Source organism: Canis lupus, chromosome 6 (genome assembly GCF_048164855.1).
Source record: "Canis lupus baileyi chromosome 6, mCanLup2.hap1, whole genome shotgun sequence".
NCBI lineage: Eukaryota > Metazoa > Chordata > Mammalia > Carnivora > Canidae > Canis > Canis lupus.
Window position 1 is genome coordinate 9,381,575 of NC_132843.1, and position 26,523 is coordinate 9,408,097.

The 26,523-nt window shown below is 43.1% G+C and overlaps 1 protein-coding gene across 1 annotated transcript in view; it reads left to right on the forward strand.

The window, feature by feature from the left end:
* Positions 1 to 1,579: 1,579 nt before the first annotated feature.
* The window catches only part of EPB41L3 (erythrocyte membrane protein band 4.1 like 3), a 226,184-nt gene continuing 201,240 nt past the window's right edge, over positions 1,580 to 26,523 (forward strand). The window contains exon 1 of the mRNA XM_072828827.1: positions 1,580 to 1,897. The gene's annotated coding sequence lies outside the window, so the exon portion shown is untranslated. The remainder of the gene's footprint in view (positions 1,898 to 26,523) is intronic.

Genomic DNA, 26,523 nt, shown 5'->3' on the forward strand with positions numbered 1-26,523 from the left:
CTCATTCACTTGAGTCATAGCTCCTTCCCTACTATTAGGAAAATGCATCTTGTCCAGTAGTTTGTGCTTTACCTGGCTGTCAACCCATCAGATGGATATCTGGGTTAAGGACCACTACCTTCCACCCCCCTCAAATCACCACCCCACCCCAATCTTGATCAGATACGCCTCCAGTTATTGAGTCAACCTGCACTCAAATCTGAGCAAGCCACGCCTCCATTCTACTCCTTGTTTCACCCAGTCCAGGTCAAAGGGCAACTCATTAAGAAAGCACTTAATCTGGAGTATTGAAATATCTCTGTGAATGCTTTGCCTCTGAACTGTGCTACTTGGCCATGGTGGTGGGGGATGGGGGGGTGGGGGGTGGTTTGCTATTAGTTCCCAAAGTGGACGCCAGATGTTTGGATCTGGACAGGTGCTATAAAGCCACATCCCAACTTCCTTAGCAACAGTTGACAGGGAATGGCTTCTTTACTGGTCACAACTGTGCTGGATATGCCCTGTGAAGGAGCCACCTTCCGACTTCCTGTAGTAAAGCCCCTTTCCTCCTGCCTCACCCTGCTGAGGATTCTGCAGAGCACTGTTAGACATGAGATTACATCTGCGTGCTTTGTCCCATTTAACGGTGCCACCCTTGCACTCACGATACAGAGATGTTTCCCTAATGGGCTATAAAATGTGCTATTTGGGAAGCTAATTTTGAAATGTTGTCAAGCTAATAGGCACTTGGCAATGTACCCCTTTCACATGGATTCACCAGGAGTGAGACGTCACTGGTTGATTAGATGGCTTTCCAGACTGGTACTTTTCATATTGTTATAGTTCTTCTCCTCTGGAAGGCTTTGCCAAATCATCTTTCCGGAAGGAGACTCTGTCTCTCATGAGTAAATAAATAAAATCTTTAAAAAAAAAAAAAAAAAAGGCCCAAGAGTTGTTTAAAACAGTGGCTTCATATATGCTTCGGCGTGACTTTTCATCGCGGGTCCTCGCAGCCCCAGGATCAAGCAAGCGCGTGCCCCTCGGGGACTACAGGCCACAGCAGGAGCAGGTGGCTTTTCAGCTGCTGGACCCCGACGGGATCCCAGGACCTCCCTTCGCCCTGTAAGGCTTTGAGCGGACTTTGTGTGCCGCTTAAGCGACACAATCCCCACATCACTTTCTAACCCACGTCCCCGCGCACTGATTGCCGCTGTGAGGTTAACTCTTCTCAGAGATTGCACCAATTTCACACCAGCGAGAAAACAAAACCAAAGACCCACATCAGAAACAAACCAGCAAGGAACCAGGTCCCCTTCAGGCACACGAAGGGCATTTCTCATCTCCTCTCTCTTTCCTGCAATCCCCAACCTACACAAAACTGTGTGTGTGTGTGTTTTCGAGCGTGTGACGGATCCTTGCTCTGTTTGCAAAGCCCGAGCAGCTCCCCAAAGTCGGGGGCTCTGGAGCCCAGGCAGGCCTGCGAGGAGACCCGCTGGGCGAAGCGGCCGCGCGGCTGCGGGGAGCGGGCGGGGCCGAGCGGGGGCGCCGCCCAGGCGCGGGGCGCAGCCAACCAGCGGGCGGGGGGGGCTGGGGGGCGGCCCGGCGCGGGCAGAGCGGCGCGGGCTGTCACAGGCGCCCGACGCGCGCTGCAGGTGGCAACTTGGAGGTGCCGCCGCCGCCTCCGCTGCGGGAGGAGCCCGGGTCTGGCGGCCCCCTCCGGCCTCTGACAGCCCTTTCCCGCCGCCGAACCCGGGCCCGGGCCCGGGAGAACCCGGAGGGAAAAGCCGCTGCGCGAGGACCTGCGCCGCCCTACCCGTCTTGCGCCCTTGCGCTACTTTTTTTCTTCGAGGAAGGTTGTGCCTGGGCGCTGCGGGCGGGCTCCGGAAGGGGCTGGAGAGGAAGGCTTCGGGCGACCCAGGTGAGCGCCTCTCCTTTCCTGTGCCCCGAGCCTTTTCGCAGCCGCGCGCAGGCCGGGACAGCGGCTCGCCGGGTGGGCAGGGGCTGGGGCCGGGGCCGGGGCCGGGGCGCGGGCGCCTGCCCTTGGCTCGAGGTCGATGGGGGAGAGCGCGAGGAAGGGGCGAGGCTGGCCCGGCCGGGGGCTGCCTTCCGCGTGCCGCCTCGAATCGGCAGGGACTCTTGGGCGGGCCCCCCGAGGCGAGGGACAGGCGAAGAGGTGCGCTGAGATGGCCGGAGGGCTGTGCACCCCGGTTCAAGCCGGCGGGGGTCGCCCGGGCGCGCGCCGTTCGGGAGCCGCAGCGGAGCCGGGCGCGGCGCCTCTGCGAAGCCCTGGAGAGCGCGCGTGGGGCCGGTCGAGAGCAGGAATCTTCGGTCCCCGGAGCCCAAGGCGCTGGAGGACGTCATCCCTCTCGGCCCGGCAACTCCTCCTCCGCCCCTCGCGCCTCCACCCCTGCGCGCCGGCGGCTCAGCCTCTTCGGAGATTCCGTGCCTCTGCCAACGCGCCAAGTGGCGGCTCTTGTCACTCCCCTCCCTGCTCTCACTGGAGTTGGGGCGCCCCGGGGTCCGGCTGCCCGGCTGTGGCCGCCTGCTAGTGCTCCGGGGGCGAGCGAGGCTGGCCAGCTCTCCGCGCGGAGGGCGGAGGTGAGCGCGGGCTCGCTTTCCAGTGCTCCCGCTATCCATCCCCGCCACCCCCCCACCCCCCCCCCCCCCCCGCCGCAGCTTGAACCGCTAGCTCAGGGAGCGGAATCGCAGAAAGCCAGACCTCTTTTGCTCCGGGAAACTGGGGGGTGCTGGTGGTGGCGGTGGACGGGGAGCCCCTAGGATGGTGCAGGCTTGGAGGAGACGCGAGAGCCTCTGCCTCCATCTGGGCGTTTCAGCCCCTGCCTTAAAGTGGCCAGTGGCTCCGACCTCCGCGTCCCGGCTCGCGGGGTGAGGGTGCTGGACGCAGAGAGAGAGAGAGAGAGAGAGAGCGTGTGTGTGTGTGTGTGTGTGTGTGCGCGCGCGTGCGGGTCAGCGTGTGCGATCCTCCGCGAGGCAGAGGCGCAGGAGCCCGCTCCGGCTGCTCAGCCGAGCCGCAGGGCCCTTCGGCCCCCCGCACGAGCGGCGCGCAGCTGCATCCCGGCCACTCCGCGCTGCTGCCCCCTCTCCTCCCGCCCCAGAGCCCAGGCCCCTCCACCCGGGCGCGTCCCAGGGTGAAAATCATCTGGCCGGAGGCTGCGGGTGGAGGATCGAGGGGCTCCCGAGGCGAAAGAAGCGGTTTTTCAAAATCCAGGGGAGCGCCCCTTGCAGGGCGTTTCATTTTCCCGCGGCTGGGCTGCAAGGACTCGGGGCGGAGGCTGGCGGAGGCTGCGCGCGCTCGAGGGAGGGCGTCGTGTCACTTGGGAAGCCGAAGTTGAGGCTGCCGAGCAGCCGAACTCCCTTGGGCTCCTCTGGCTCCGAGGAGGGGAGCTCGGCCGGCGGGCCTGCGGGAGGCGCGCCGCGCGGCGGTGGGGTGGCCGGGGACCGGCTGCGGGAGGGCGCGGCGGGGCCGCGGGGGCCGGGGGGCAGCGGGCTGGCGCGGAAAGTTGAGGACCGGGTCCTCGCTGTGCGTGCACAGCCCTCGCGGCCACTGCGGACTGGGGAGCCGCAGCCCCGCGGCGCGTTCGGACGCCCCTTCGGCCCGCCTGCTCGGCTTTCGCTTTTCCTTCCGCCTCTGCGCGGGGAAAGCCTGGGGGCTGGTGGCGAAATCGTCTCGGGAGCGAGGGGCGGTGTCCACTACACGCGAGGAGGGGCCACGCCTGCAGAAGCTGTAGGTGGCGGCGAGCGCCCACGATGCCCAGGAGAGTCAGGGCTGACCTCGTCTGGATGGAGGTTTGCGGAGGGGCCCGGGTCCTAGAGCCCCTCCGAGCCCCCGCCCCGGGCTCATGGACAACTCCTGTGTAATTCCTTCCCAAGCGCACTGGATTAAAACTAGGCCGAGAGAGGGCTGAAATCCACGAGATGAATGAAAGTAGAAATGACTGTAAATCCCAAATCTAATTCCGGTTTAAACCTAAATTCCATTTGATTAGAAACAGACTCTAATCTGGTAGAAAAGGGTCTGAGTGGAAGCCCCTATATTGCATTTCTCGAAATGACAGTTACTAAGGGGCCAAGCAAGATTTGCCCTTCCTGCGCTGGAATGGTGCTGCTTGTGGGGGTGGGGGTGGGGGTGGGGGTGGGGGTGAAGGTGTATAGAAGTCTACATTTAGTTTATATAGCAAGGAAGGGCTCACGTTCAGGTTGGTTTTGAAGTGACCTTGCAGGCCTCCTTCTTCCCCTTCCTTTATCTGCCATTGGCATTTCCTAGCTGGATCGATTACAGTAGTGAGGAGTGACATCAGAGGGTTAAAGATCCTCTCTCCTACCATTAGTTTCCAGAGAGGACTTTTACATAGGCTTCTTAGAACCAGTCTTAACCCCAGGAAAACATTCTCTGTTCTGAGTAGCACACATAAAAAATGAAATTATATAACTAGACTGTGACCCCTCAGTCCCAATAACGGAGACATTCCCTTCACTAGAATGGAAACTATTGAGGGCAAGGCTCTGTATTTCTCATCCTATTATCCCTAGGGTCTGGCATAAAGTAGGTGTTCAGTTAACATTTATAGACTGATACTTATAATTGAAAACAATGGCCTGAAGACATTTAATAATTTCTGGGGTCAATCATTATTAAAATTAGAATATTAAGCTAATTGTAATAGCCATTTGAAGACTGGTATGCATTATTCAGTTACATGCATTTTAAAACTGTTTGGGATTGGTTTAATCACTTTAAACAAGAATGTCCTTAAAATATTAGGACATTTAGAAATAACAGAATGACAGCTGCATGGCTGCAGTCTCCCTATAATAGTCTGGTTACGTATGTCTAGAAACAGAGGTCTCACTACTTTGACAAGTATTCTATCTATTTTAGATACATTCATTATTCAAATGTTGGGACCATAAAAGTGAACATGATATGGCCTCTGCCTACATATTCTAGTTGGTGGGCCAAAAAGAAAACACGATTTTGTTGCTATTGTATAGGGAGGTGAGAAAGGTAAAAGGTGTCAGCAGAGTGAACCCCAGCTTTGAGCAGCAACAGCAAAAGAAACTTCACTAAAGAGGGGTCCTATGGTTTGGATTTGAAGGAGAAGTTCTCCCCCAGGACTATATATAAACAGACTAATAGGAAGTTCCCTGAAGGACAGCCTGCCTAGCTACTCATCCCTTCCAGTTCCATCTCTTGAGTTATATAACACTCATCTCCCACATGCCCACCATTCTTATTTAAGAAGTCTCCATGTCTCCCTGTTATTCTCGAGGCCAGGGTGGTTGGCTGAGAATGGTTCATTAAAAAGATCCAGGGAGCCGAATGAGTCACAGTCCAACCTGGGCAGCCACTTCCTCCTCTGGAAGGAGAATAATAATTTTCACCTGCCACACTGTGAGAATTCATTTATGACTTCAGAGTTATCAGAGGTACTGGGAAGGAAAGTGTGAGACCTAGCACATGGAGCATATAGAATTTTCTGATTCAGAACTAGTTAACCAAGAATTGCAAGACACACAACTAATTAGAAAGTATAACTTTCAGTGGAGAGCTAGAGGCTAGAAATGTAAGAGCTGCTTTAGCATGATCTCCATAGTAAAGATGGAGAAAGATAGACAGCTGTTAGAAAGCTTATGATTTGTCATTTTACCAGGGAGTCAGGGAAATTGCAATATAGAAATCACCAAATTGCTGAAGAGAAGAAAATTACTTTTAGTTGACTATCATGTGAGGCTTTTGGGGGGAGCATTTGGTGCCATGATGGCATGTTCCATTTAAAAAAGCAGTTTTTCTAGATGTCCAGCATGTGTTCTGAAGTGCTAGGGATCACATAGCCCAAAATTTACCCAAAGGATCATACCCTGGTGGAACTGTGGACAAGACTCAAGACACAGGAGCTGAAGAGTACACTATCTTAGAATCTCTATAATGAGCGAGTAAGTAGCTAACTAGGTTAAGTTAGTAGCTAACAAGGTTATTCCTCATCCAGTGATGGGATGTGGAATAGCACTGAATATAATTGGGACTAAACAGGAGAGATGACAGTCAAACAGAATGAATGATCAGAAGAGGAGAATAGATATTAATGGACAAAGGAATGCATGGTAGTACTTATATGGGGAGCCCTGAAATAAAAGGAGGGAAGGAGCTATCACTTCTTAGTGTGGACATGAAACATGCAAACATGGATTCACAAGGATGTGAATCAGAGCTTGGCCACCCCACTGCTGAATCTAGCACATTATATAATGTATGAGCTACAGCATCCCTACCAGTAAAATGGGAATGGGAATGCTTCCTGGGGAGGGGTCAGGAACAGGTAAGACTCTTAGCACCTAGCCTGGCTTTTAGGTTAGCAATGAGCCTCTGTTTTCTAGAAGTAGGAGTGGAGGCTGGCTGGATGGAGTAGGACCAGATCTTAACTTTTCAGCATCCGTTAGAAATCTTGTCTTGCATTACCACCTGCCAAGTGGATATCTTTACCTAGCTGTTCCATTCGATCTGGATGTGTCTAAAATTCACTCATCAGTTTCATACTTTCCTCCCTCATCTCAGGGCAACATATCCTGAGTCAGTGGGGGTGGGAGGTGGGGCGGGGGTTGGGTCATCATTCCTTGGATTTTCCTTTTCTCATGTTGCTCCTCCACAGACACACGCCACAGAAATGTTAGTGGCCATGTTGTGGTGACTCCCACTGTCACTTCCCACCCTTCTGATTGCTACCCATTCTGCCCCAGGCCCTTGTTACCTCCTGCTTGGACTGTTGTGCTAATCAGCTGAACCCTCTCTCCTCCCACCTCCCCTGACTTCTGCTTGCACTTCAGTCCCTTCATAGTACAGCTTTGATTATATCACTCCCCAGCTCCAAACCTCCTCTTTCCTATTTCCTAAAATCCTTAGGTCTGTATTCAAAACCCTACATTCTCTCTCCTCACTCTATACATTCAGTGTTATAGCCCACTGGCCCCAATAGGAAACCCATCACACCTGTCATCATGTCTGATGCATCTCTTTAGGCTTTATTTTTTGTGTTCTTTACTCACCCAATTCCTCCAACTAAAATGCCCCTCCTCACCCTAGACCTTGAAATCCTACTGGTTTTTCAAGGCCCAGCTCAAAGACCAACTTGCTCAGGAAGTTTTTCTTGGTCATGCTCAGGTCTTTCTCCCTCATCCTTGTTTCTGCAGCTCTTTGCTTTTTCCTCTCAATGGCAAATCCCATGTATTTATTCTTCAGTGTATTCCTATTGGTTGAGAGCTTATTCAGCTTTGTATTTGCTGCTAAGGGGTGCCCAAAGTGGGGGCTCAATGACTTTTCATTGAGTGAACCATCACATAGGGATGCCTGAGAAGGGAAAAGATGTTCTAAACCCAAGTCAAGGCAGTATAAGGAGGAAGTAGCCAACCCTTGACCAGGTTGGCTGAGAGGCAAAGAGGAGAAGAGGCAGTTGTCTGGAAACTTTATGAACCACCCTCTACCTCATTTTTGTTTTATCACACAAATAATTTAAGCCTTGGCAGGTGGAAGGGTCCATGTAATTCTTAATATTCTTCATGGTAGAGATGAGAGAATGATGAGAAAAAGCAGACTTGCATGTGGAGAGCCAAGCTCATAGTAATTGGGCTGAAAGGAAAATGAGGCTTGCTGGGCAAGATGCCCATCAAGTGCTGAAGCATCCAGAAATATGTGGGAGAATTCTTAGTTCTGGGCTTATGAATTTGTCGGATCTAGAATCTCTTGTAGGAAGCTTTTCATCTGATTCCTATCATGGCTCCTTGATTCACAAAATATAATCATGCCTTGTTAATTAGCCTGGGTAGTTGTTCCAATTCTTCTGATCCAGAAGAATGAAAAGACAGCCATTCCTCTTGTGTATACGACATGTTTGAGGACAGGTGGAGAAACAAATTATTATAAAAAGCTTGCCAGCTTCCATATTCCAGGAACAGAAATGCTTCCAAACAGTCTTTAAATATACAACCTTCAAACTTGAGGGTATAAATCCAACCTCATCAAATAGTTATAAAGTGCCCGTGGCCCATGAGGAATGAACCAGGACATGATGAGGTGCTTCGGGGTTTTGAATAGTTGGGAATTACACACTTTATTATGATGTGTTAGGATTATATACTCAGATCTCTTCTGGAATATGAGAAATCGGATGGTTCTAAGTGAACAAGGGCTTTTGGGTCTATGTTATGTAGATTTTGGCACATCATGTTTAAAAAGTTTACATAAACATGTTTCAAACTGGAAAAGACATTGGTCATCCACTTTGAGAAAACATTTGGCCACAAATGGCCAAATGTGATTCCTTATCAGGGTGGTGTTCCAAACCCAGCTCCTCTGACAGCTTGTTCGGCCTTTCTCAGCCATAGCTTCCTCCCTGGAAAGTGTATATAATAGAGGATAACTAGCTCTACATTACACAGAGGATAAAAAAACTAAATAATATCGTAAAGCGAGACACAATATTTTCATTACTTGTCTGATAGGTTTTTTTAATCGGCAAATCTCTCCATCTCTTTAAACTTTTCAATATAAAAGTACATCGTGAAAGATTCATGAGAACAAATTCAAATACATTCAAATATTTAACCAGAGACTCATATCCACCTTTACCAAGAGAACTTATTCCCCTCCCTCCCCATGGCCACAAAAATTCTGAAGAGCTAAATCATCAAGCCAGGAGTCCATGTGGGCAAAGACCACTTGGATAAGCTAGAGGTCTGATTTAAAACAGATTAAGACACATTTGCATTCCACCTAAAATAGTTGTTTCTTTGGATGCTGGTGCCCTTTTTCATTTGCATTGTAAATAAGAAAATATCTGTACATCATGAGAATGTTTAAAAAGATGTAGCCTGCAAACCCTGAAGAGCAGAACAAACAGTGATAGGATACAATGAGCACAGTAACCTGTAATATGTTCAGTACCCATCCCAATGTGTAAGGAGTCCAAGGGAAGTATCTTTGGGAAGAAAGAGGAAAATGTTCATATGTGGGTAGATGCAGGGGAGGGAACAAATAAAAAGGTTCCATATTTTGCCTATTTTGTTCCTCCATCTCTCCCTGTTTTGCTTTCATGCCAATTTCACAAATTCCCTTTCATCTTGGTCTTAACAATGACTTTTAACCTGGGTCCTTAAAAATTGTTGAAATATTGTCATTTTGGCAGTGCTGTCCCTGCCTTCATCTACCTTTACTCTCCTCTGAGCTAAGCTTCTGTCCCCCAGCCATACACACACGTCAGTGTCTGTGTTGTTTTAGTCTGGATTCTCTTGGAAACAGATCCCGAGATAGGATTTGGGTGCAAGTGGGAGGCAGTCAAGCTGCCACAGTCACCCAGCTGCACTCCAGTACCAGTGAGATCTAGCTGAGTGTCTGGGGACAAATCACCTAAGTTTTCTAAGTCTTAATTTCTTCTTCTGTAAAACTAGCTTAGTAATACAACCCAGCCAGGATTGTTATAAGAAGTGGAAATAACATTTATAAAATGTCTAGCACTTGGTAAGTGCTCAAACAAACACACTCATTCCTTTGTGTTTTGTGATGTGTATTTTTTAACAATTCAGCGTGAAAATTTATATTTAACCAATTGACTTTTACCGTTAATATTTATGTTTCAAGCTTTTGGTCCTGACTGTATTTGTTTATTTTTTTAAGTTTAACTTATATAATAATATATAATAATAATAATTTTTAATAATTAAAAAAATAAACCTTAATCCTGAAGGTATTTCAATGTAATTTTCTCTTAGCCACTTTTCAAGTTTTTTTTTTTAATAGTAACCAAAGCAAAATGCAATTAGGAAGATAAACCTGATAATCCTACTGCAAAATGTTTCTACATTTCAAAATCAAATAGAAATTATTATTTTGTTAGACTATCCCCTCTATAGCTGTATCACTCATGTTGGAAAAATAACGAGTATCATGAACATTCATTTCTGTCTACACTAAAATAATCTGTGGCGAATTCATTTAGGCTCCTTGATCTTGAAGTGATCTACACTGATCATTTAATTACCAAGATAATTAGGTAAAACTGCTACACTTCATTTTTTTCAAATGGACAGAGCTAATCTGTTTTTTTCTTTTAATTTAAAGAGCACTTTAATTAATAGTGTATACAAGAGTAACCCATGTTTCCAAGGCCAAATAGCTTAATAACTGTAGTACAACTGTATTTCTTTGACTTTGTTACCACTGCAACAATACTAATTCTGACCATGGTCAGATTTATCCTTACCAGCCTTTAGAAACCCTGGGGAATCCCCTGCTTGCAAAACCTAGCCTCCTCTGTGCTGCCTGAACCCTACTATTTTTACTTGCTCTCATTCTGGCCACCATACTGACATTAAAGGTGCCAAAGGCACCAATGGATGCTGCTGAATTCGCTGTGGCCCGAACCTAATATGATGTCACCAGAATTACCAGCGAGTAAGTGATATGTTCCTTGGCCTTCCTGAAGTCTGGACTAGGTGCAAGTTGTGTGGGTCATTGCTCAGTGCACTGTTATCCCTTTGGCCTCATGAGGTCCAGCATTCACCTCTCGCCTTAGCGACACCACCATGCAGTGATGCCACTCAGTGGATTTTGTGATTGAAGAGAAGCAGCTCTTTCACCCAGGACTCAGACACAAGCATCTAGGTGCTAGGATGGAGGATGGAGTATTCCATATCACATTCCAAGTCTGCTACAGCTTCTGTGCTTTCATATAAAATGCTTGCTGCATGGTAAATGCTTGAATAAGTATACCCAACTTGTATGCATGTGAAATTTTGGAAGTTATAAGGTAGGCATTGGGGAAGCAAGGAAGGATTTTATGCAGAAAAGTAATATGGGGAGGTTAGATATACAAAGATTACCAGGGCTGCAAGTGGACAAAGTTTAATGGCACAAGAGGACAGGAAGTTAGATGAGCACCTAGAAGGCTTTTGTACTTAACCAGTATAGCCACACTGACCTTGCACCATGGTTTGTACCTTGATTCTTTCCTCCCTTGAACTCAATCGTTTCTCAGGAGACTCTACTTTTTCTCTTATGGTTAGATATTGGAAAAACAGAAGATCCTATTTTTAAAAGGTGGGATGATTTAGATACTTTTCTGTCACAAAATTTATGAATCCCGGGGAATATTATCATGTTACAACATCATCTGCATTGTATTTATAAAGGATGAGTAATTTGTGCTATTCTGAGCTATTTGAAAAACATATTAAGATGAAAATGAATTAGGTAATGCAACAATGAGTAATGCTGTATGTGTGACCCAGTTGTCAGACCTTTTCACTAAGTAAAAAAGTAACATATTTTGTTTTGTCTTTTGTTTTATGTCCAGTATATTTAACATAAGAATATACTCTTTTTTATTTCATTTATTTTTATTTTTTTAAAGATTTATTTATTTATTCATGAGAGACACAGAGAGAGGCAGAGACACAGGCAGAGGGAGAAGCAGGCTCCTCACAGGGAGCATGATGTGGGACTCGATCCTGATCCCAGGATCACGCCCTGAGCCAAAGACAGACAATCAACCACTGAGCCACCTGGGTGTCCCTGAATATACTCTTTTTTTAAAAAAATTTTTTATTTATTTGAAAGAGAGAGAGAGCATGGGCAGGATGGGGGGGGGTGAGGTGCAGAAGGAGAGGGAGACTCAGACACCCCACTGAGCAAGAAGCCCAACACTGGGCTCAATCCCAGGACCCCAGGATCATGACCTGAGCCAAAGGCAGACCTTTAACCAACTGAACCACCCAGGAGCCCTCCATATGAATATACTCATATGTTTCAGGTTACTTCATGGCCTAATTTTGACTTCATTTTATTTAATCAAATATATACTTTTTTTAAGTAAGAGAGAGCATGCACACATTGGAGGCATAGGGAGGGGGAGAGAGAGAATCTTAAGCAGACTCAATGCTCAGCACAGAGCCCTAATGCACAGGGCTCAATGCAGGGCTTGATCTCATGACCCTGAGATCATGACCTGAGCCAAAATCAAGAGATTGACTGAGCCACCCAGGTGCCCTGATGTCCTATTTTGTCTTACATGTAGCTTTGCTGTCCCTAAGATACAGTTAGGACATAACCAGATGTGTTTCAGGAAAAATAAGCACTGGTGTACTTTTCCAGATTGTGGGTTGATCGTCACTTAATTTCCCTGGATGACAGTTTACCCATCTTTATGATGGAGTTACAGCTGCTTCAGCTTTCAAATCTCTAACCCTAAATCATTATGATAGATTAAAAACCCTTTGTTTTTTAAACCTGATAGATAACACAGTATAAGCACCAGGATAGTTCCTACAGGTCAGTGTTATTGAAACACAATTTGACCCAAGGGAATGAAAATAGCACTTTGCTATATAAAAATCCTAAAGAATCCTTTAACAAGAATGATTCATTATTATTAGCATCAAGTAATGTAATTTTCATTCTCTAGATAATTGATAAAGTAACTTGATGACAGTTAACCTGTTTTTCTGAACTGGCTCAGCACTTTGCCTGTTTGACTGTGTTACCTAGAATTTAATTTTATTTTCCTCTTTTCCTCTTCTTTTACTTCTCCTCACAAATTTGGGTGATTTTAAAGATATTCTCGGTAGGTCTTTGTCCCACTCTGTCAGAAAAATCCCAGGGCTGGGAACATGAGGCCTCTGAGTTGTAAGGTGGCCTGGAGGGCCCAGGGGGCTATAATTTGGTTACTCAAGAGAGGGCTGTGGGGAGTAGCAGCAGCCAAGGAATCAGCCAAGAAATCAAACCCTCCTTTTGTTTTTCCCCTCTGAACGTTAGCCTCTGCCATTTGCCTGACAACATCTTTCAGATTGCTGGCTGTTAGCAGACAGAGCATGTGCAGAAGAAAGAGGTAGAGCCACTTAAGGGGAAGCAGTCCAGGTCCTGGGGCTCAACTCCAGGCACAGGTGGGGAAGGACAGGTGGTTTTTAAATGAATAAATAAATGAATATTTTAAAAAATAAAGTTACTCTGAATAAACTTTATAAAGCCTAGCAAGATGCTTTATCTGTGTAGTTTCCATTAAAGTCTATTGTTAAGATAAATATAGGCTAACAGCACATTTTTCCAAATGCTTTCTTTCTCCTGGCCTCCATTTGGCATAGGGAAAGGGAGTGTTGGTTATATCTGACTAGCTGTTAGTCTAGTGGAAGATAAAATCCTCCAGGCAGGCCTGGAATGTAGCAAGTGGCTTTCACTGTGAGCTGCTTATATGATGCTGCAGAGAACAGCTGGGCTGAACCACCAGTGGTTTTCCATGGGAATGCAGCTAACTTACTACTTTGGAAATGAGTTGATTTGAGAAAAAGTGTCTGACCCATAAAATTACTGCTCTGACCAAAAGTATAATTTCAGCACGATTGAGGAAAAGAGTTGAGAATCTAAAAACAAACGCGAAAGGGAAAAGCATCAGCTCCTCCCATGACATTTCTCGGCGCTGAGTGTAGATGAAAGTGAATGCCGTGTATCATGGGCCTAAGAGAAAGCAAGTTGCATTGTGTTCCCAGAAAATTAATCAGAGTCAAATAAATGTGCTGTTCCTCTTTTTCTACCCATTACTTCTGAACATCATTCTAGCACCAACCCCCCAAACCCTAAACCCTCTGAATAGCCAAGAGCTGGATTTTGTGACATAGTAGGTGTTCAGCAAATAAAAATAGTTACAGTGGCTTAGCATTATGAACTAGGATGGAAATTAAAACACATCTGTTCGTGGGTTTTCAAACACAGTTTAAGTGTCAGCGTTAATTAGAGTAATATTTTAAAGAGTTCTGTTTCTATTAAACCTTTCCCTGTAACCTCCAAACAGAGTGCTGTGAGCATGTGTGTTCTAGCAGGGCTGAAAACACAGAATTCTGTTCCAAATGCACTCTCTTTATGACGGTTGGGTGGTTTTGTTCTTGTAGAGACAAGCTGAATTTGCCCATGTGGGGTTGCTTGCTTGAGATTTATGGTGTACTTCTTACCCACTTTTTGTTGACTCTTCTCCATTCACAAAGAGACACACTGAATTCAGGATGTTGTTTTTAGGTATTGACCTACTAAAGTATCAGTCTGCACGTGGTCTGAAAGCCAGCATCAAAGATGCGGACAGGACCAGGTCAATGACCTCTGAATACTTTGAAGCCTTTTATTTTCAACTGTATTCACATGGGGGTTTCAGGAGTATCTTGTGCCCTTTAGACACAGGTTGAGCAACACTGCTGACATAGTCTTCCTCTTTTTTTGAGCCAGTCGTCTTCTTTTAAGCTTCTTACATTTGCCCCACAAGGAATGTATGCCTATCTCATCCTTTGGGAGGTTTGGGCACTCCTTTCCTGAGTTATTTTTCAAAGCAGAAGACAATGATCAAAGAGTAGTTTAATGGATGTTGTGCGTTTTGTTTTTAACAGCATGGAAATGCTTCTTTTCTTTAGCCTCTGGCTTTTTCAGCCCTAGGGGTGAAAAGATGGGAGTGATAAAAGGCAGAGACCTACTTTCTGAACACAGGTATTCCCCATTTTACAGCTGAGTCATTTTTCCAAGAGTGTGTTTGTCAGTAGTTGTTCAGAATTTTGAGTTCTTTATCCTGAAAATGTTAAAAATTATGGTTAGATTTCCACACTAGCCCAGACAACTATACTTAATCTATATGATAAAAAAAAAAAATTGAAACTATTAGCATCAGTTGTGAGACTTTGGTGCGGAAAGCCACATAGAGAGCCTAAGGTGAAGATCTTTGGATGAGTATAAAGTGCTTTGTGATTCCCTTCCCAAATCTCTTATTTATCTTCTAGTGCCCATTTCTCTGGGCTCTAGTGTCCACATCCTGAGTCAAGCTTTCTCCTCTCCTTTCAAATTTATTACCTTCTCAAATGAAACTATCATTTTCTTAGTTCTGCTAATTTAATAGGAAAGCAGTCTGATTGAATTAATCATTTTTGTGCAGAGGATTGATAACACTGTAATCCTTCCATGCTATTTTCATTAAAAGGCAGAAAGTCTAGTAACTCAAATCAAATACAGGTTGTTGTGTTCATTTCAGTTTGGTATTCATTTATCATTTTCATAAGCATTTTTAAATAACTGATGTAGGCCATGGGAATAAACAGGTGAATAAAATATGATGGTTATAATCTTATCAATAGATGAGTATTTAAATACCAATAAAGATGGTATAAAGTGTGATAATGATGAGTTTCAAAAGAGAACTTTATGAAAATGCTAAATCTTATACATTGGAGGAAGTTGGGTAAGCTGATACAACAATATTGAAAAACAATTATGCATTATCTTATAAAGGTATATATTGTACTTCTACATATCATTAAGTATGATATTAATTTAATATTAAATTGATATGATATGAAATATCTCAATAAACCATGGAAAAATTGTCACATATATGCATTGTGAAATGTTTCAAAAATATCCATAATAGCAAGAGATTGGAAATAACATAAATGTCTATGGACAGGAGACTGGATAAATAAATCATGGCATATTCACAAAATAAGATATTATGCAGTGACAGAAATGAATAAACTACAAGTGCCAAGCAACCACGTGGATGGATCTTTAACACAGTTGATTTTAAAAATGTTACAGGAGATTGAATGATATTATGCCATTTTTTAAAGTCTCAAAATCATGCAAAATTTAATAGCATTCTTTAGGAAAACCTAGGCGGGGGAGCCAAGAGGACCAAATAGTAGATGCAATGGTATTGGTAATATTCTTGTTATTAATATAGGTGACGGGTTCACAGATATGAGTTTTATTATTATGCTTCATAGCTGACCCTGTGTATGACATTATTACATGATGAAACATTTTATGTACATTTTAAAAATGACCACCCCAGTTTCAGGGAAACAGTTAATTCTGACAGGGAGACTAGGGAGGCTTCACAGGGGAGTTTGTGTTTACCCTGGATTTGAAGGAATAGTAAGGCTTCAGGGATCAGAAAAATGTTGAGTGGTGTTAAGTGATGAGGAAGAGAGAAAGAGGGAGAGGTACGCACATACACAGTGGGCTCGAGCCAGAGCCACGTGGGTGGACTATGTGGGAACTGCAGGTATAAAGGCTAACTTTAGGAGAGGATGGGGTGAAGAAAGGGAGATGTCACAGTATTTCTATGCAAGGCAAGCAGGTGACCATGATGCCTATCACCCTCCTCAAAAACCTACAAGATTACCCATGCCTGGAATGAAAAAAGAAGCCACAGCTAGAACAGAGGTTTGGGGAGGTTGCTGGGGGAGGGCAGGAAACCCAGGTAAAGAAAACCAGGAAGACCCCTCGAAGGAAGGTTTGAGATACTGGAGGAGAACCAGAGGGCACAGAACCAGGACATCCTGGGCAGAAGGGTTGATTCTGACCGACAGAGGGTAGGATTCCATAGCACAGAAAAGAGGTTGTCTTCTAGCAAAAAGGAAGTAAGGAAAAGCCATCAGAAGAGGAGGGTAAATGAAATCTCAGAAAGATTCTAGACAAACATGACGATGTCTGTAGAATATATACCTATCCAGTTACCACATCCAGTATCAGACGTCAATGGAGACGGGATTCTATTTTTAATATATTCATTAACTACAGGCATCCATCTTCTCCACTATATACATTTGCTCTCTTTCTATGTTTCTTTTTGTTAGAAAATATCTTTGTGAATACACAGACATCATTGTTATATTGGATGCCAGCTGAGATAGGAAGAAGAAAAGGGAAGAGATGAGGAAAAAGAGCTGCCATTTACTGAGCACCTACTGTGTGACAGGTGTTCTGCTCTAAGGGCTGGCAGTGTCTATATCAGGCTTTCACCACTCGTGTGCAGTGTTAAGACAGCAAAATCCAGGTTTACGCAGGGCCAGTGACCCACCCAAACCAAAGTCGATTCAAAGGAGACAGACTATCTCTGTGAAATCATAGTTTCCCTCCTCCTTCACAAACCACCCCCCCCCACGAAAAAAAAAAGGGAAGGAAAAAAAAAAGGGAGAGAGAGAAACAAAGAAAACAAAAACAAAAAAAGAAGCACCTTAAAACATTTGTTTGCAATTACATACACTGCAAAGTATAATCCCATGCATTCTTTGCTCAGGTGGCTAGCATTTTTAAAGACCTGCCCCCATGTCTTGATGCTTTCCTGTCCCCCGAGTCTTGATGGAAGTCCAACACCTTATCAGCTGCTTCCTTCAAGGTACAGGCTGTCCCCTCAGTCATGCTGTTCTACCAGAAGCCCCTGGAGAATGTACTTTGATAAAATTTTTTGCTGTGACTAGCCTTGTCCCCTGGCTACATTCCACAGTCCCTCTTCACACACATCCCCTTACCTTGACATGGCTCAGATCTGTCTCTTCTCACTGATTTTACTCATATACAATTATTTTCTTGTTATTTGAAAATCATAATCACGCCTTCCGTTGCTATTTATTCCTGGAAACTGCATATTAAGATAATTATTTTTATCTTGCCGGCACTAAAGTTACAACTCATAAATTTTATAGTCATGGTGCGTGGATATTTAACTCCATGGCTTCCTGCCTGTAGCTTCTCAGCGAAGAGAGAAGTGAGGTTGTTTCCTAAGGGTGAATGGAATGCAGAAGGGACTTGACGATTGATAAAGTTTACAAAAACCTCTGAGGGGGGAGATGCAAAAGATCCCTTGAGGCAGAGCAGAGAGGGTTGCAAGCAGCACAGGGGGGCCTCACCATGTTAAAAAGGCCGTCTACCCCCACCCCACAGAGCATCCCCAGAATATGAGCTCTGCTTCTGATTCTGGCTCCACTGGAATGTGGGCCACCTACCAGTATTGAGAGATAAAAGTACCTCATCTATTAACATTTCCCACTTCTAGATGAATCATAGCCTTGGTTTTAAGTGATTAAGTGCAGTGTAGACACTGCATCTGACCATGTAGGAAAAATAGTTATTCTTTCAGAAAGCAAACTAGAGATTTGTTATAGGGTGATGAAGTTTTCTGATGGAGCTTTATGAATTCATTTTTTTACAGAGAATCATGATAGGGTGGAAAATAACTTGAACAATGAGTAATTCTGTACAACTATCCCAGAGAGAGAAAGGGATGTTAACCACAGCCTCCAATATGTATGGAAGAGCCTGACATTGCCCTCAGATAAAGACCAGAATCCTGCACATCACCACTGGGCTCTGTTCCTGCTCCTTGGTCTGTTCCTACAGCCTTCTGCAGCCCACTTCATATCATTTGCCCTCCTGCTATGTGCTCCAGACACAGAGATGCTCAAATAGTTACATCTTAGCACCTCTGTACACTCTTTAAAATGACTGAAGAATGCAAAGAACTTCTGTTTATGCATGTTATACCTACTGACATGTATTACATTAGAAATGACAGCTGTGGCACTTTTAAATATTTATTTTAATTCACCTAAAAAGAACAATAAAATTAGTCCATTCCATGTTAACATAAGCATGTTTATGAAAGTTAACTGTATTTCCCAAAACAAAAATAATTTAGAGTAAGGGTACCTGGGTGGCTCAGTCAGCTAAGCATCTGACTATTAGTTTTGGCTCCAGTCATGATCTCATGGGTTGTGAGATCAAGCCCCATGTGGGGCTCAGCAGGGAGTCTGAGATTCTCTCTTCCTCTTCCCCTTCCTCTCCTCCCAAGTGTGTGTGCACACATGCATGTGCTCTCTCTCTAAAATAAATAAATCTTTTTTTAAAAAATGAAAAAAAAAATAAAAATAAAAAATAAAAAAATAAAAATAAAAAAATAAATAAATAAAAAAAAATGAAAAAATAATTTAGGGTAAAGAGTACCACTGCAAACCTGTTTAATGTCTGGCTTAAGACAGGAAAGTAGATTCTTATGTCTGCTTCCGTATGAAAAACTGAGGCTGTGTGATATACATCATGTAGCTTCTGGAAACTTCCACCATTCACTCCTGAGAGAATGAGAGTGAAAAGGCCAATAATATCTTGGTATGATTAGGAAAAAGGTTTTGACCTCCTTAGCCTCCTTTAAGAGTCTTAGAGGCCTCCCAGAGATCCTGGGCTACACCTTAAGAACTACAACTCCAGACTCATGGACCTTCATTTGGTTGGAAATAAGTCAGTAGGGTGACTGCCAGATAACAGAAAATAACCGGCAGTCCGGGGGGCTCAACGGTATAGTGCCTGCCTTCAGCCCAGGGCGTGGTCCTGGAGGCCCGGGATCGAGTCCCATGTCGGGCTCCCTGCATGGAGCCTGCTTCTCCCTTTGCCTGTGTCTCTGCCTCTCTCTCTCTCTCTCTTTCTCTCTGTTTCTCTCATGAATAAATAAACAAAATCTTTAAAAAAAATAAGGGTGAAGAATTAAGTTGAGGTGAAAGCATATCCTACCTTATTTAGACATTCCCTATCTCCTAGGAAGAAACTAAGCATTCCTGCCCCGGAAGCAGACAACAATTAGGGACATCCCAAAATTACACACACACACACACACACACACACACACCAATTTACACAGCTTTGTATTTCTCAAAGGTCTTTTTCAAGCACCATTTTGTTTGATCTCTACCGTAACTCTGTGAGGAAAGAAACGCAACTGCTAATCTCCTTTTCCATTCAAGTAAAGAGATGTTTAGAGGCTTTCTCAAGGTCACTCAGTTCCTTCAACGACCACTGAACTCATTCTTTGATTCCCTAAGGCCTTCCCTATGTAAGTTGTCTTCCTTCATTGTGAGGTCAACCCATGTACACAGGGGACCAGTGATAGAAATCATGGATAGAAAGTGATTGAAAGCAAATATTTAAGCTTCCTTCTATTATAGTGACTCACAGATGTACCAGTGTATTCTCTTTTCTGATTCTTTAGCAAAGAAAAATAGTTAATGTATGCAGAAGGATCAACTAGGTCCTTGGGTTGGTACTATTAAAGTGTGCATGTCTACAATGAGAAGAAAATTCACGATTCATTACCAGGACCAGTGGCAGCAGATGAAACAAATGTGATCCACAAGCCAAGTCACTAAACTTTAAAAAATACCCAAAGAACATTAGGAAGACCTTGCATGGATTCTTTTCAAAGTGTCCTGGTGCTACGAAAGGGCACTGTGGATTGAGTGCTGACAGGCTGGCTTATCTCTGGTCTTTACTGGACTATCTCATGATTTCTACCATAACTGTGAGAAAACCAGCATCCTTTAAGTAACTACTCTCATCCTACCATCTGCTGAGAGAAAGACCACATTTCTTCAGGTAAAATTGCTTCAGCAGGCTAGGCTGATTTTGTTCTATTACATATTGCAATCTTTTTAACATTCTACACCGAGTGTTGACTTATATCCTTGTATTCATTCTTTCCTTTGAAAATTGGGCCTGTCATTAGAAACTACAAATACCCACCATTTGCTTCAACGTGGATGGAACTGGAGGGTATTATGCTGAGTGAAATAAGTCAATCGGAGAAGAACAAACATTATATGGTCTCATTCATTTGGGGAATATAAAAAATAGTGAAAGGGAATAAAGGGGAAAGGAGAAAAAATGAGTGGGAAATAATCAGAAAGGGAGACAGAACGTGAGAGACTCCTAACTCTGGGAAACGAACTAGGGGTGGTGGAAAGGGAGGTGGGTGGGGGGTGCGGGTGACTGGGTGGCAGGCACTGAGGTGGGCACTTGACGGGATGAGCACTGGGTGTTATTCTGTATGTTGGCAAATTGAACAGCAATAAAAAATAAATTTATTAAATAAAAAAGAAAAGAAGAAAAAAAAAAAAGAAAATTAGGCCTGCACAGTGTGGCCACGTAGTTTCAAAGAACCATTCTGACACTAGCTTTTTTTTTTTTTTGAATTGTAGTAAAGTGCACATCACCTAAAATGTACCATCTTAACAATATTTAAGTAGGCAGTCCAGTAGTGTTGCACACATTAACATTGTGGTACAACCAACCTCCAGAACTCTTTTCATCTTCTCCCTAAACAACAACCCTTAATTTCTCCATCACCCCCAATGCCTGGCAACTACCTTTATATTTTCTGTCTCTATGAATTTCACTACTTTAAGTACCTCATATAAGTGGAATCTACAATATTTGTTATCTTGTGTCTGGTCTGGTTTTTTAGCATGATGCCCTCAAGTTTCATCTATGTTGTGGCACGTGTCAGAATTTTATTATTTTTAAAGGCTGAATAGTATTCCACTGTATGGATAGATCACATTTTGTTTATCCATTCATGCATCTGTGTACATTTGGGTTGCTTCCACTTCTTGGCTATTGTGTATAGTACTGCTATGAACCTGGGGTCTACAAATAACTCTTTGAGACCTTGCTTTCAATTCTTTTGACTCAACAGTAGCTTTTGATGGAATGGATTAGTAGTATAAGGCAGAGGCCCAGGAGGCCCCAAAATACCCAAGGATCACAGAATTCCTCTAGCATGACCTTGGCACAGCCTGGTTTTCCAAGGTGACTGCTCATGTGGAAAGTCTGTGACAGATGAGCTGTTTTAAATGAAGGCTCAGTTTGGGGAGTTCCATCTACTTGAAAATATGTTCTGTGTGATTTTATACTGTGAAATTTCTTCCCAAATAAAGCAACCATCATGGCATATAGGATTGAAAAACATGTATGCTAGAATTTTTATGCCATGTAGAAATTTTTCCTGTGCCTTTATAAAAAGAAATAATTTATTTCCTTGTTCCTTTCTTTGAAGAATTTAAATTCTGTTCCATGGCTCCAACCTGTAGCACATCTAAAATGGGTTATAATTGATATTCTTTGAGAATGTGTAATTAGAATGATTTCAGTCAAATGCTTTTTGGGATGTGTAAATAATTTTACTGGGTTTTCTGATTATGATTTTGAGTCAGCTAAGTCTTTACCTCTCAGCAATCCTTCCCATCCCCCATGCTAATTCAGACTTGCTTTAATTATTTTTGTGTCCCTATATGTTCATACAACTCTTTCTTAGTCTCTTTCTGAAAACATCTATTACATATTCAAAAGTGGCTTGCATGTGTTTTCTCTTATTTGCAACTGCTAAATGAAAATGTTAATGAGAGATCCCTTTGGCTCTCTCATGAATTATCTACCTTGTTTTTCTACAGCAACTTTCTCCTTAATCCTCAGCATCTTGGCAGCGGGGCAGTTTTAGGAAAGGAGGGAACTCTAATTATCATGCTTGGTATGGGGATAAGTTACCAGCGGTTTTTGAATTATTCCTAAACAATTTTTCTTCTTTTTCCTGCCCACCCTTCCTGTCTCACTGCCTCTCGGAACGCGGAACGTGGATCTGCCCATCCATCTGGAAAAATGTTATCTCGGCACCATGGGACATTGATGATGTGGGTGAGTCCTGAAATAATGTTTAAGTTGTTGGTTTCTCTCTTTGTGGAAGAAGAAAACTGCCAAATGAAATTATTTGATGGGGAAATACCTTCAGCATCCCACTGCCCATATGCATGTACCCTGTGTGTGCCTTTAGTTAGAGTTAGTCTTCCTGCATTAAAGAGGGAGAAAACATGATGTGTATTATGAGGAGCACCCAAATTCAAATGAAACAAGGATGAATCATATTCAATGACAAAAGTTGATATTCACATTTTTGCTGTTGCTATTCTTTTTGGAGGGGGTTAATATAATCTTGAATAATAGCTCTTTATAACAAAGCAATTCAAAAATATCACACAGGGTTTGAAATGGAGTTTTCTAAGGCTCCTGCCCAGTTGTCTCTATAAATCACACACCTCAAGTATTCATTGGTACCAATTGTGTCAGATACAAACATATTTATTTTTGTGGTGCTGACATTTCTAATATAAACGCATTGGAAAACAACCCAGTGGAAATTGTTCATTGTTGATGTATTTACATTAAATGATTGATGAATCTTGACGTGAAAACTTCCCAGTAGTCCTTAGTAGACGGACAAAAACAAGGTAGAAAAACTGTTAAATATCGAACTCGTTGGATATTAGCATGATGTCCTCAAGGACGGTAAGGATATAACAGGCACTCAGCTATGCTGCATGCAGGACCAGGGTTGAGAGAGAGGGTTTAAGTCTGTTGGTGGATTTCTTGCTATGGAATGGAGAGTAAAAAGCAGGCAGATTTTAAATACAAAAATTGGATTTTTAAATACTTTTTTTTTCTAGTTCTCAAGCACGTGGGAAGCTGGATTCCGAGAAGAGTCTTTAATTAGCATGATATTATAGAAGTGGCTGGCCCAATAGCTTCTATATATTTCTTAAAGTACTTAGCATGGCTGATTCCTGGGAAAAATAAATTAGTTGAGGTTCACCTTCATTGGAAAATCATTGTCTTGGTTATCAATTCCACTTTCATACTGAGTCTCCCACTAAGCAGATTTCAAACTGCCATGTCATTGTCGTAGTCAGTTGAAGTAGCAGGATTTCACTTGCTGGGAGCAAACACATTTGTTGTTGCAATCTGTTATTTCTGAAATTTCTAAAATTATATTGAGTGTTAGCATGAAATTTGGCATCCAGGTTTGTAAGATTTTCTATTCTGGTGTAAGTAATTTCTGAATCTTTATCTTAGATGATTTACTTGCCCATAAATATCCTTAGGAATATGTGTCATTTGAGTTTAATCTGTGAGCTGTGAGTAGTTGATTTGACACAATTACCACCTAATCATCTGTTTTGCCTATTGGGTTATGTTATGATTCTTTGCTCCATATTAAAACCTCCTTCCAGGGATGGCTCCTGGGTGGCTCAGTTGGTTAAGCATCCAACTCTTGGTTTTGGTTCAGGTCATGATCTCATAGGTCATAAGATCAAGCCCCACATGAGGCTCTGTGCTCAGCAGGGAGTCTGCTTGAGATTCTTTTCCTCTGCTCCTTCTCTCTCTCTCTCTCAATCTCTCTCTCTCTCTCTTTCTCTCAAATACATAAAAAAAACTCCTTCCAGAATTCACATTGTATGTTTTCCTCTTTGTATCTCTCTAGGTTTTTTATCTCCCTCCTTCTCAGAAACAATAACCAGATAGACCATCATCCTTAAAATCTCATTTTCCCTTCCAGTAGTGAATGATCAGTAGCCAGAACCTACTTATTTTAAATTTATCATGGGATAAATCTTGTGAAATCTTTTGTCTGGGACCTTGAAAGCCTTCTGAAGATAAGGCTTTATTTGTGAGAGGCTCTGAAAATCTTCAGAAATCTTTGATCCTAAAAGTAGCGAAGTGCAAACAAGGCTGTTTTACTATAATTTTTCACCTGACTCTAGCAGTACACGTGTGTTCTTCATACCAGCCTCTCCCTCTCCTTGTTCTAAGGCCTCCTTCTACTGAGGGACTCTTGACTTGGGGGTCATTCGGGGTTTTTTGTTTTTGTTCAACTTGGAGGGAGGGAGGGAGATAAGCTGGCTCTGCAGCATAAAGAGTTACTGGTTTGATTAATTAAGGACCATTTTCTAAAACAAAACAAAACAAAACAAAAACACATACAAAATAGCTGGTAGCCTTGCACACTGACGGTTCACTCTCTGTGATATGCACAATCACACAATCATCATCTTCTTCACATTAAGCAGCACATTCTGACTTCCTTGTCCCCAAGCACTGGTTTATGGACTTTACATGGGTCCCATTTAACTCTCCAAACAGCCTTATGATACAGGAACAATCTATCATCTAATTTTATGGGTTGAGCAGACTGAGGTAAAACTTAACCTGCCAAAATCCACCAGGGTCATCGATTCATAAAATGTTTTCTCTGAACACCTTGTCTCTTACTCAGTTTAATATACTTTTTGACTCTTCTGTGCCCCCAAAGATGGAATTTTGGTGCATCTCAGACAATAATTTGTCATGTACAACTAAATATGTCTTTTATCTGGCAGTTATATAAAGCTCTTTCATGAGTCAAAAATGACAATTCTGTGGTGGCAGGATCCTGGGGGCAAGAGTGATTATAGTAAAAGACATCTTAGTGGGGTGATTTGCCCTGTGGAAGTGATTTCCGTTTCTAGAGAAGTTGATATCTCTGACAGTATAATCGTATTTTAATAGAACTAAAAGTAGTTTTGGAGGAAAATAAGAGGCTACCTTTTTTCCAAATTCACATAAACCTTGTACCTGCAAACTCCATTTGGATTTCCAACTCTTGTTTTCGAGTGTTATTGAACACCTTAATCTAATCATGAGTACATCTCTAATAGCTAATTTTCTGCTTTATTAGTCGGGGTAATAAGGCCTTCTCAAAATCAGAGAGACATGAAATGCAAAACATTATCTTGGTCAGCTAATTCACCTTGCTTGAATCTTTCAAGGTACTCCGTTGACAATATGGGAGTTAATGGAGCCAAGTATGGAAGGGTTTGGCCAGAATGCTGATGTTTCCAGTTGCTGAAGGTGTGCAGATCCCTGTCCTATCGTATTGGAGTTGTGCAACTGCTTGCTAAGCTCTTTTCATCTTTATTCTATCCTCCATCTGGCTTCTGAGAGACATATCCAAACTACAAATCCCTTGCTTGAAGCACCCTGTGGTTCCATATTGCTTCTCATGGTGTTTTTCCATAGGATTGCCGCACCCTGCTGAATATTGATCACTTGTGTGGGTGACACAGTTAGGGTGTTACTCATAAATCAAGTACTAAAGTTTAAAAGGTATGTTTTCAAGATTTAATTTAAATTCCAGTTAGTTAATGTATAGTGTATTATTAGTTTCAGGGGTAGAATTCAGTGACTCAATGCTTGCATGTAACACCCAGTGCTCATTACAAATACCCTCCTTAATGCCCATTCCCCTTTTAGTCCATCTCCCACCCATATCCCTTCCAGCTACTCCCTGTTTGTTCCTTAGAGTTAAGAGTCTCTTATGATTTGCCTCCCTCTCTGTTTTTATTTTATTTTCCTTTCCCTTTGTTCATCTGTTTTTTTCTTAAATTCCACATATGAGTGAGATCATATGATAATCATCTTTCTCTGATTGACATATTTCCCTTAGCATAATACCCTCTAGCTCCATCCACATCATTCCAAGCGGCAAAATTTCATTCTTTTTGATGGCTGAGTAATATTCCAGTGTGTGTGTGTGTGTGTGTGTATGTGTGTGTACATCTTTTTTATCCATTCATCAGTTGATGGACATCTGGGCTCTTTGCATATTTTGACTATTGTGGATATTGCTGCCATAAATATTGGGGTGCAGATGCTCCTTCAAATTACTGTTTGCATTCTTTTGGTAAATATCTAGTAGTGCAATTTCTAGATCATAGGGTAGTTCTTTTTTTTAACTTTTAACTTTTTTTTAACTTTTTGAGGAACCTCCATACTGTTTTCCAGAGTGGCTGCACCAGTGTGCATTCCTACTAGCAGAGTAAGAGGGTTCCCGTGTCTCCACATGGTCTCCAACATCTGTTGTTTCCTGACTTGTTAATTTTAGCCATTCTGCCTGGTGTGAGGTGGTATCTCATCATGATTTTGACTTGTATTTCCCTGATGATGAATGATGTTGAGCATTTTTTCACGTGTCTGTTGGTCATCTGTATGCCTTCTTTGGAAAAAATGTCTGTTCATGTCTTCTGCGTATATCTTAA